At 44.3% G+C, this 9601-nt stretch overlaps 1 pseudogene; it reads left to right on the top strand.

Moving 5' to 3' along the window:
• The first annotated feature begins 959 nt into the window (after nucleotides 1-959).
• Nucleotides 960-2296, top strand: LOC150018770 (phosphoglycerate kinase 1 pseudogene; annotated as a pseudogene).
• Nucleotides 2297-9601: the final 7305 nt, after the last annotated feature.

Here is a 9601-nt window from a genome sequence, read left to right as displayed (position 1 = left end):
AGTTAGTTCTTCCCTAAGTGTTTTGTAAAATTCGCCTGTGAAGCCATCCTGTCCAGGGCTTTTGTGTGCCGGAAGATTTTTGATTACTGTTTCAATTTCCTTCTTTGTTATTGGCCTGTTCAGGCTTTCAGCTTCTTCTTGATTCATTTTTGGAAGGTTATATGTTTCTAGAAATTTGTCCATTTCCTCTAGGTTGTCAAATTTCTTGCCATACAGTTGTTTGTAGTAATTTCTTACAATCCTTTGTATTTCTGTGGTATCAGTCATGATTTCTCCTCTTTCATTTCTGATTTTGTTTATTGGGTCTTCTCTCTTTTTTTTCTTGATGAGCCTGGCTAGAGGCTTGTCGATTTTGTTTATTTTTTCTAAGAACCAGCTCCTAGTTTTGTTGATCTTTTGAATTGTTTGTTTGGTCTCTATGTCATTTAATTTTGCTCTGATCTTGATGATTTCCTTCCTTCAGAAGAATTCTTGATCCTGTGTCCCTGCTTTCTTTGTTTCTTTCAAATACAATTTTGCTACCTTGAACTCATCTTAAACTAGTTATATCTGTGGGAAATGAGAACTAGAGAATAACAGGCTCCTTTTGATTTAAACCTCCACTAGCTTGTTTATTCTCATGAAACTGCAGCAGTTATGCTTTTATAGGGTCTTCGCAGTTTCAAACTGCATTTGAAATCCCCATGCAGTGAAGATGAAACAGTTAACCTGAAAAATGGGGACAAAGCTACCTTTTGTTGAAAGGAAACCAATTTTTTAGCTCCAGCTGCTACATTTGCTGCCCCAAAAAGGAAAAGGAAAGGGGCGGTGCGGAGAAGTCTAGGAAACTTCTTCCACCACAGCAGCAGCGGACACTTTTGGTGAGAAGGTGAGTCAGCATTTTGTAGAAGATGGTTTTCAGAAGTATTATCCATTCATTCAATAAATATCTAGACATTCGCTGCGGTCTCCGTCGCTGTGCAGTCCTTCGGTCTCTCTCCGCTGCTCTGTTGCCAATATGTCGCTTTCCAACAAGCTGACTCTGGACAAGCTGGATGTGAAGGGGAAGCGGGTCGTCATGAGAGTGGACTTCAATGTTCCTATGAAGAACAACCAGATAACAAACAACCAGAGGATCAAGGCCGCCATCCCAAGCATCAAGTTCTGCTTGGACAATGGAGCCAAGTCCGTTGTTCTCATGAGCCACCTGGGCCGGCCTGACGGTGTCCCCATGCCTGACAAGTACTCCTTGCAGCCCGTTGCTGTGGAGCTCAAATCTCTGCTGGGCAAGGACGTTTTGTTCTTGAAGGACTGCGTGGGCCCTGAAGTGGAGAAAGCCTGTGCCGACCCGGCCACGGGGTCTGTCATCCTGCTGGAGAACCTGTGCTTTCATGTGGAGGAAAAGGGAAGGGAAAAGATGCTTCCGGGAATAAGGTTAAAGCCGAGCCAGCTAAAATAGAAGCTTTCTGAGCTTCGCTTTCCAAGCTAGGGGATGTCTATGTCAATGACGCGTTCGGCACTGCTCACCGAGCCCACAGCTCTATGGTGGGAGTCAATCTGCCACAGAAGGCTGGAGGCTTTCTGATGAAGAAGGAGCTGAACTACTTTGCCAAGTCCTTGGAAAGCCCAGAGCGACCCTTCCTCACCATCCTGGGCAGAGCTAAAGTTGCAGACAAGATCCAGCTGATCAATAACATGCTGGACAAAGTCAACGAGATGATTATTGATGGTGGAATGGCTTTTACCTTCCTTAAGGTGCTCAACAACATGGAGATTGGCACCTCTCTGTTTGATGAAGAGGGAACCAAGATTGTCAAAGATCTGATGTCCAAAGCTGAGAAGAACGGTGTGAAGATTACCTTGCCGGTGGACTTTGTCACTGCTGACAAGTTTGATGAGAATGCCAAGACTGGCCAAGCCACTGTGGCCTCCGGCATACCTGCTGGCTGGATGGGCTTGGACTGCGGGCCTGACAGCAGCAAGAAGTATGCCGAGGCTGTCGCCAGGGCCAAGCAGATCATGTGGAACGGGCCGGTGGGCATGTTCGAGTGGGAAGCCTTTGCCCGAGGGACCAAAGCACTCATGCACGAGGTGGTGAAAGCCACTTCCCGGGGCTACATCACCATCATAGGTGGCGGGGACACTGCCACTTGCTGTGCCAAATGGAACACGGAGGACAAAGTCAGCCATGTCAGCACTGGGGGTGGTGCCAGCTTAGAGCTCCTGGAAGGTAAAGTCCTGCCGGGGGTGGACGCTCTCAGCAATGTTTAGTACCTTCCTGCCTTTCGGTTCCTGTGCGCATCCCCTCACTCAGCTTAGTATCTGTACTTGGTCTTAGCTCACATCTTCCCCCACAGCAAGATTCAGCCAGTGGCCCAGAGATGCAGCCCAGGAACACTTAACACAGTTGCCCAGCAGCGTATCAGCTCACCTTTCCTGCAGCCTGGATTTGACTACGTTCTTCAGGATCCCATCTGAATTTCTTAGTGGCTAAACCGTTGTGCATTCTAGAGTGCAGATATTTATATTTTGCCTGTTGAAGTAAACTCTTAGCTTAATTCTGTTCTTGGAGTAGCTTACTCCAATTAGCTCTGTCATTGTTTTTGCTACTGGGCATGAAAACAAGATGAAACCCCAGTTGGAGGTGAGGAGCGAGGGAGATGAAGGTGGAGACCTGTGAAATAAATAATAAAAATATTCATGGAAACTGGGGGGGGAAATAAATAAATAAATAAATATCTGTGGAGCACCTGTTTTGATCCAGGCACTGGGCAAGGCACTGGGCTGATTATAGACATCTCCAATATTCCCTTTTAATGCTCAGCTCTGTGCAGTTGCAAACAGGAACAAATTTTTGAACAATTAGAGTTTGTAAAGTCAAAAGCACCAGCATAGCTTTGACAGGAAATCTTTGATTATCCCAAGACTGCATGAGCAGATCCACCCTGAGTCAGGGAAGTCCTCTCTGCTGTGGACTGAAACACAGCAGAATGGGATCACGGCTCGTGAGGGTGACCCAGAAACGTGGCAAATGAAGGACAGAGTGCGGACTAGGATGTGCACAGCTCTAGCCACGTGCCTCACAAGTTGTAGAGAAGCTTGTTCCCAAGGCCCAGTGTTGGGTGCGCTGCTTGTGCACTGGGTGCAGCAGGTTGTACTTTCCAGTAACAGTGGGTATGTTGGCCTTAAGAACTATACAAGTAGTAAAGGGTAAAGGGGGCCAAATATGTGGTGACAGAAGATGATTTGACCTTGGGTGGTGGACATACAATGCAATAGACAGATCATGTGTCATAGAAATGTACACTTGACACCTATGTAATCTTATGAACCAATGTCACCCCAATAAATTTAATTTAAAAACTATACAAACAAACAAACATAAGTGAACTATTGTCATTTTCAACATGGATAGATCTTGAGATTATTATGCCAAGTGAAATAAGTCAGATGGAAAAGGACAAAAACTGTATGATTTTACTCATGTGGAACATAAAACAAAAACCAACAAGTGAACTACCAAAACAAACAAAAACAAACTCATAGACCCAGAGAACAGAATGCTGGTTACCAGAGGTGAAGGGTTTGGGAAAGGCAGAGTGGGTAAAGGGGGTCAAATATACAGTCCTAGACTTCATGGTGAGCACACCATAGAGTACACAGATGTCGAATCACAATCTTGTACACCTGGAAATTATCTAATGTTATTAATCAATGCTTCCCCAATGAATTTAAATAAGTAAATATTTCAAAAAACGATACAAGCACTATCACATTTCATATTCACAGCAACCCTGTGAAGTAGCTACTATTATGATCTCCATTTTAGAGAACAGGGAACTGCCACCCAGACAGGTAAGTCCCTTTCCCAAGGATGTGTGATGACAGAGCCCACACTGGCTCAGACGCCCCTGACTCCCGGGCTTGGGCTCTGAGCCACCGTGCAATTGCCAACCCAGACTTAATAAACCAGGCCAGGCTGAGTCCACTAAGAGTGTTTGTTTCTGCTCTGTTCATCCTTCTGCAGTTCTTATGGCCTGAATTCAAGAGCTCTTTCGGGTGTTATTTGGAAAAGGTTTCTGACAGAACAGACCAACAGCTGGAGTCCCCAGTCCAGGGCCAAGATAGGGATGGACAAGGGGAATAGTGCCCCCCCCAGAACCACTCTGAACAGGGCTCATTTCCTCACTCATATAGGTTTTGTCCTCCCAAGACTTCATGAGGTTGATGTCACTCGTGTGACATCCGCATATGCCGAAACTCAGAAAATCAAGTGCACAGCTGGCCCACGGTGGCACTGGGACACTGATTCCAGTCCCTGCCTCTGGGGCTGCTTCCTTTGCACATGGTGAGAAACAGATGCCTGTCACTTCCATATGTGCCATTTGGAGAGGCAGCCCCTGATCAGGCAAATGGGCAGCCAGCCAGGCGTGCTGTCTTTTAATTTGTCTTTTAAATCACTGCGATGAACACCTGGCCATTTCTCCTGAATCTGAGTGTGAATGAAGCTTTGGAAGAGGGGGGTTTGGGGGTGAAATTAAGGCACAGCTAGTTTTGTGTTCATTGACCTCTGGGTGTAAGTAGGGGTACCAGGTGTGAAAGTGGAAGCCTCTTATTTTTCACTATTTGAAAAACATACCTCTTGGAGCATCCAGTCCTTTACCTAGATGCTTCTCCTGCAGCGTGCTGCAGTGTATTTTCTCTGGCTCTGGGCAGAGTTTGGGGCCTGTCCTGAGGCTTCCAGATTCATTCAGTTAGTCAATTAATTTGTCACCATATACTGAACGCCTAGTCAAGGCAATGCAGGCGGACACAAGCTCGTCTGCCTGGACTGGACTCCTGGCTGGTCTACTGGACTAACTGCACATTTGGTTAAGTTCTTTAAGCTCTTTGTGCCTCAGTTTCTGCAACTGTAGAATGGACATCATAATAGCTCCCAGCTTGTGGACTGGCATGAGGATTAACTGAGGGACTCTAAGTATGCAGAGCTCTGCCTGTGAGGGAGCGCTGTGTGAGCGCCTGCTGGGTCTGTTGCTCATGACGGTCTCTGGGCAACCCAGAGATGCACACGTGTGCCTGCCATTGGGGTTCACAGTCCTGCAGCGGAGCCAACATGATGTAAACACCGCAGTATAAGGTCAGAGCAGCACATATTCTGAGGCAGGGATGGCAGAGGATCATTGAGAGGATCCCAAACTTGATGGACTGTTTCTTTTTGTAATATTTTTTCTTAAGTGTCTGCTATTCCCTGTGGTTTCCATGCTGTTATTTTCTGAAGCACAGCATCCTAGATGTTTAGAAAAAGCCACTTCTAGTGCAAGCTCCTTATTTTACAGCAAAAGTAACTGAGGTCCAGAAAGGCGGCATGAACTACCCAGAGTCACGGGACTGTTCGCATGGGCTGGGAAAGCTACTTGAGACTACTGACTCTGGCGGGTGCTGTTCCAGCCTGAAGGCCAGGCCTGTTCTCTCTCCCCAGGCACCCTTCTTTCATGCTGCAACTGGCCTTACTCATGGCAAGGAGTCTGTCCTGCTTTTAAACACCAGATGCCCAGAGGTTTAAAGACTGATCACTCACTGGTGGGCCCTTGTGTTCTGGTCCCTTTGCTTTTGTGATAATGGCTGGTGCCATTCCTGAAAATCAGTCCCTTAGTAGTGTCCCAATGCCACTGTAACAAATGACCACAAACTTAGTGGCTTCAAACATCACCTATTTATTCTCTTACCATAATGGAGGTCAGAGGTCTAAAGTCAAAGTGTTGAAAGGGCTGCCTTCCTCTGGGGTTTCTAGGGAAGAATCCATTATCTTGCCCTTCCCAGTTCACAGAGGCTGCTTGAATACCTCAGTGCAAAGGCCCTGCTTTTGTTGTCATATCTCTTTAATTCCCTCTGTTTCCATTGTCACATAACCTCTCTGACTCTCACCCTCCTGCCTTCCTCTTAGAACAGTGGTTCTCAACCTGTGGGTAGCGACCCCTTTGGGGGTCGAACGACCCTTTCACAGGGGTCGCCTAAGACCATCAGAAAACACACATATATATTACATATTGTTTTTCTGATTAATCACTATGCTTTAATTATGTTCAATTTGTAACAATGAAAATACATCCTGCGTATCAGATATTTACATTACAATTAATAACAGTAGCAAAATTACAGTTATGAAGTAGCAACAAAAATAATTTTATGGTTGGGAGTCACCACAACATGAGAAACTGTATTAAAGGGTTGCGGCATTATGAAGGTTGAGAACCACTGTCTTAGAAGGACCCTTGTGATTACATTGGGCCAGCAAGATAATCTCCCCTATCTCAAGATCCTTAACTGAATCACATCTGCAAAGTACCTTTGGCCAAGGTAACATTCATAAACTCCAGGGATGAGGACATGAGCATGTTTGTGGGGAGGACATTATCCAGCCTACCACAGGTCCCACACACAATTGCTGCATCATCGTCGTCCACTGCTCTGAGGACCGCCCCCCCACCCCACCTCCTGGGTAAGGCCACTTTGTTCATCTGGAAAGGCCAGTCCCATCTCTCTGCGGTCACACCCTGCATGAGCTCTCAGGTGTGGCTCTTGCAGTTCCCACCGACATTGCTCAACTGCTTTCAGAACACAGTTCCAGGCTCAGGTCCACCTTTGTCCCCAAGACTATGGCAGGGTGCTGAGCTGGGGTGCAGACTCGCCCTTCCGTTTATAAATTCCAGAATTAAAGAAGAGGCTGGAATCTGTGTCTTATTGAAACCAGAAAAGCCGGTGTTTGTGCTGCCTGTCACCTACCAGACCCAATAAGCAGAGACAAGGGTTGATTCTTTATGGGCGCTTTATTCAGATGGTCGGTGCCCTGAGAGGACAGCAAGTTTGTACCCTAACAGACTGTCTTAATTTCATTATAAACAGACCCTTTTTATAAGGAGAAGAAAAGTGTAGGTAAGGGGTTTGGAATTCAGGGAAAAGGTTAATTGGATAAAAGCTGCAGCATTCTTTCATCTGTGCCCTGGATGGTGGTTCTTGTGTCCTGGGCGGTGATCATCTCACCCTGGAGCACAATAGCTCAGATACCATCCTGATTGCTTACAGTCCTCCTGAGGCACAGGTGTGCCATACCTCTAGCTCCTGAAACAATAGCTTTCTACATACATTGATTACTGAGCTTAATACTGTTACCTGAAACTAAAATTTTCCAACATCTGAATCCCCCATCATTATTATGTAGTTAAAAAAAAAAAATTCCTCTGACTTAAAATGATCAGTTATGCTTATTTTAAGATGCTGTTGTCACGGTGACTAGAGGTTAGCAAGAGCAATTTTCTCACCTCTTTCTCATTTTCCACCCCTCTGTACATTTCCTGAGCAAGTCCCCTTTGCATTCACATATGGATATCTCGGACATTCTTCTACCTGAAGAAAATCTTCTTTCCACTTTCTGGGAGTAAGCGTCTCTGTGGCAAGCAAGTCCAGCCCCCAGGGCTGATAGGGCACAAGTTAGCACATCTTGACCTGCCTCCTCCAGTCAAACAAAGAAGCACTGGCTGATGCGCTCTCAATGAATAAATGATAAGCATCCTGCTGTCCTGTCTGCATGCTGTGAGTGTCAGTGCCTGAAATAGGGAAAGATGGAAGGAGGGACCCAGGAGGACAGTGCTGGTGCAGGGTCAGGGAGAACAGGAGCCACTGAAGCCACTTGCTGGACCCTCTCTGCTGCACTGCTTTCCAGATGACACACTAAGTTACATGATCACATACCCCCGGACCCCCACTACCATGGTCTGAGATCCAGTCAAGGCCCAGGAGGCCGAACTGAGGACAGTGAGGTATAAGATCTAGGATGAAAGATGTAGGGTTTTTTTTGTTTTGTTTTTAATAAAGTTGAAGTTTAATATGAAATGTGCTTTAAAAAAATATTTTAATCCTCACCCAAGGATATGTTTAGAGAGAGAGTAAGGGGAAGAGAGCGAGAGAGAATATAGGAGAGAGACATTAATGTGAGAAAGAAGCACCGATTGGTTGCCTCACATACGCACCCCAACCATGGATCGAACCCACAACGTTTTGGTGTACAGGACAATGCTCCAACCAACTAAGCCACCCAACCAGGCTGGAATATGTGCTTTTGTCACCATCTGTGAGACCTCAGGCAGTACAATCTCCCAATCACAGCTTCCCCATCTGTAAACTGGGATCAAGACTGCCCTGTCTGCTTCATGGGATCCTTGTGAGGACCAATTAGATCACTGGTGTGAAGGTGTATTGTGAACTCGGTGTGGGACCACAAACATAATGATGATGATGATGATGATGACAATGTCATAAAATTGGAATCATAGCATTGTATGGACGTATCACACTTTGTTTACCCATTTACCTATTGAAGGGCATCTTGGTTGCTTCCAGGCTTAAAGCTGCTATAAATATTCATGTGCAGGATTTGTGTGGATATAAGTTTTCAACTCATTTGAGTAAATATTTACAGGCATGATGATTGCTAGATCATATGGTAAGCTTATGTTTAGCTTTGTAGGAAACTGCCAAATTATCTCCTAAAGTGGCTGTACCATATTGCCTTACTACCAGCAATGAACGGGAGCTTCTGTTCTATCACATCCTTACAAGCATCTGTCCCTGTCAACGTTTTGGATTTTAGCCATTCTTTTATTCTTAATAAAATTAACCTTTTTTGAAAAAGATTATATTTATTTATTTTTAGAGAGAGGGGAAGGGAGGGAGAAAGAGACAGAGAGAAACATTGATCTGTTGTTTCCCACGTACCTCTAACCTAGGGCCTGGCTCCCAACCCAGGCATGTGCCCTGAACAGGAATCGAACCAGCGACCTTTCAGTTTGCAAGACAACACCCAACCCACCGAGCCACACTAGTCAAGGAAGATTTTCGCTGTTCTAATAGGTCTATATTACTATCTTCTTTTAATTTGCAATTCCCTAATGACATATTATATTGAGCATTTTCTGTATGTTTATTTGTTATCTGTATGTTTTTTAGTTTCTTTTTGGTTTTTGGTGAGGAGTCTGTTTAGAATTTTTGGCCATTTTAAAATTAAATTATTTTCTTATTGTTGAATTTTAAGAGTTCTTTGTGTATCTTGGATATTGGTCCTTTACCAGATATGTGTTTTGCAGAGAATTTTTCCCCAGTATGTACTTGTGCTTTTATTTTCTTAAAGGTGTTTTTAGCAGAGCAGAGGTTTTGAATTTCAATGAAGTCTAATTTATCAATTTTTTTCTTCATGGATTATGTTTCTGGTGTTGTATCTAAAAAGCATTGCCAAACCCAAGATCACCTAGATTTTCTCCCAAGTTATCTTCCAGAAGTTTTATAGTTTTGCATTTTACATTTAGCTCTATAGTCTATTCTGAATTAATTTACGTAAAAGATGTAAAGTCTATGTCTAGATTTATTTTTTGCATGTGGTTATCTGGTTGTTTTAACACCATTTGTTCAAAAGACTATCTTTGCTCTATTGATTTGCTTTGGCTCTTTTTTCAGAGCTTGGTTGACTTTATTTATTTATTTATATTTATACGTATGGGTTTTTTAAAAAATTTTTTTTCCTGAGGCACTGATAGGTTAGTTAACTATATTTATGTTGCTGTATTTCTGG

Source organism: Furipterus horrens, unplaced genomic scaffold, assembly GCF_987537825.1.
Source record: "Furipterus horrens unplaced genomic scaffold, mFurHor1.1.pri manual_scaffold_2, whole genome shotgun sequence".
NCBI lineage: Eukaryota > Metazoa > Chordata > Mammalia > Chiroptera > Furipteridae > Furipterus > Furipterus horrens.
Note: the sequence above shows the minus strand (reverse complement) of the source record. Positions and strands in the feature narration are given on the sequence as shown.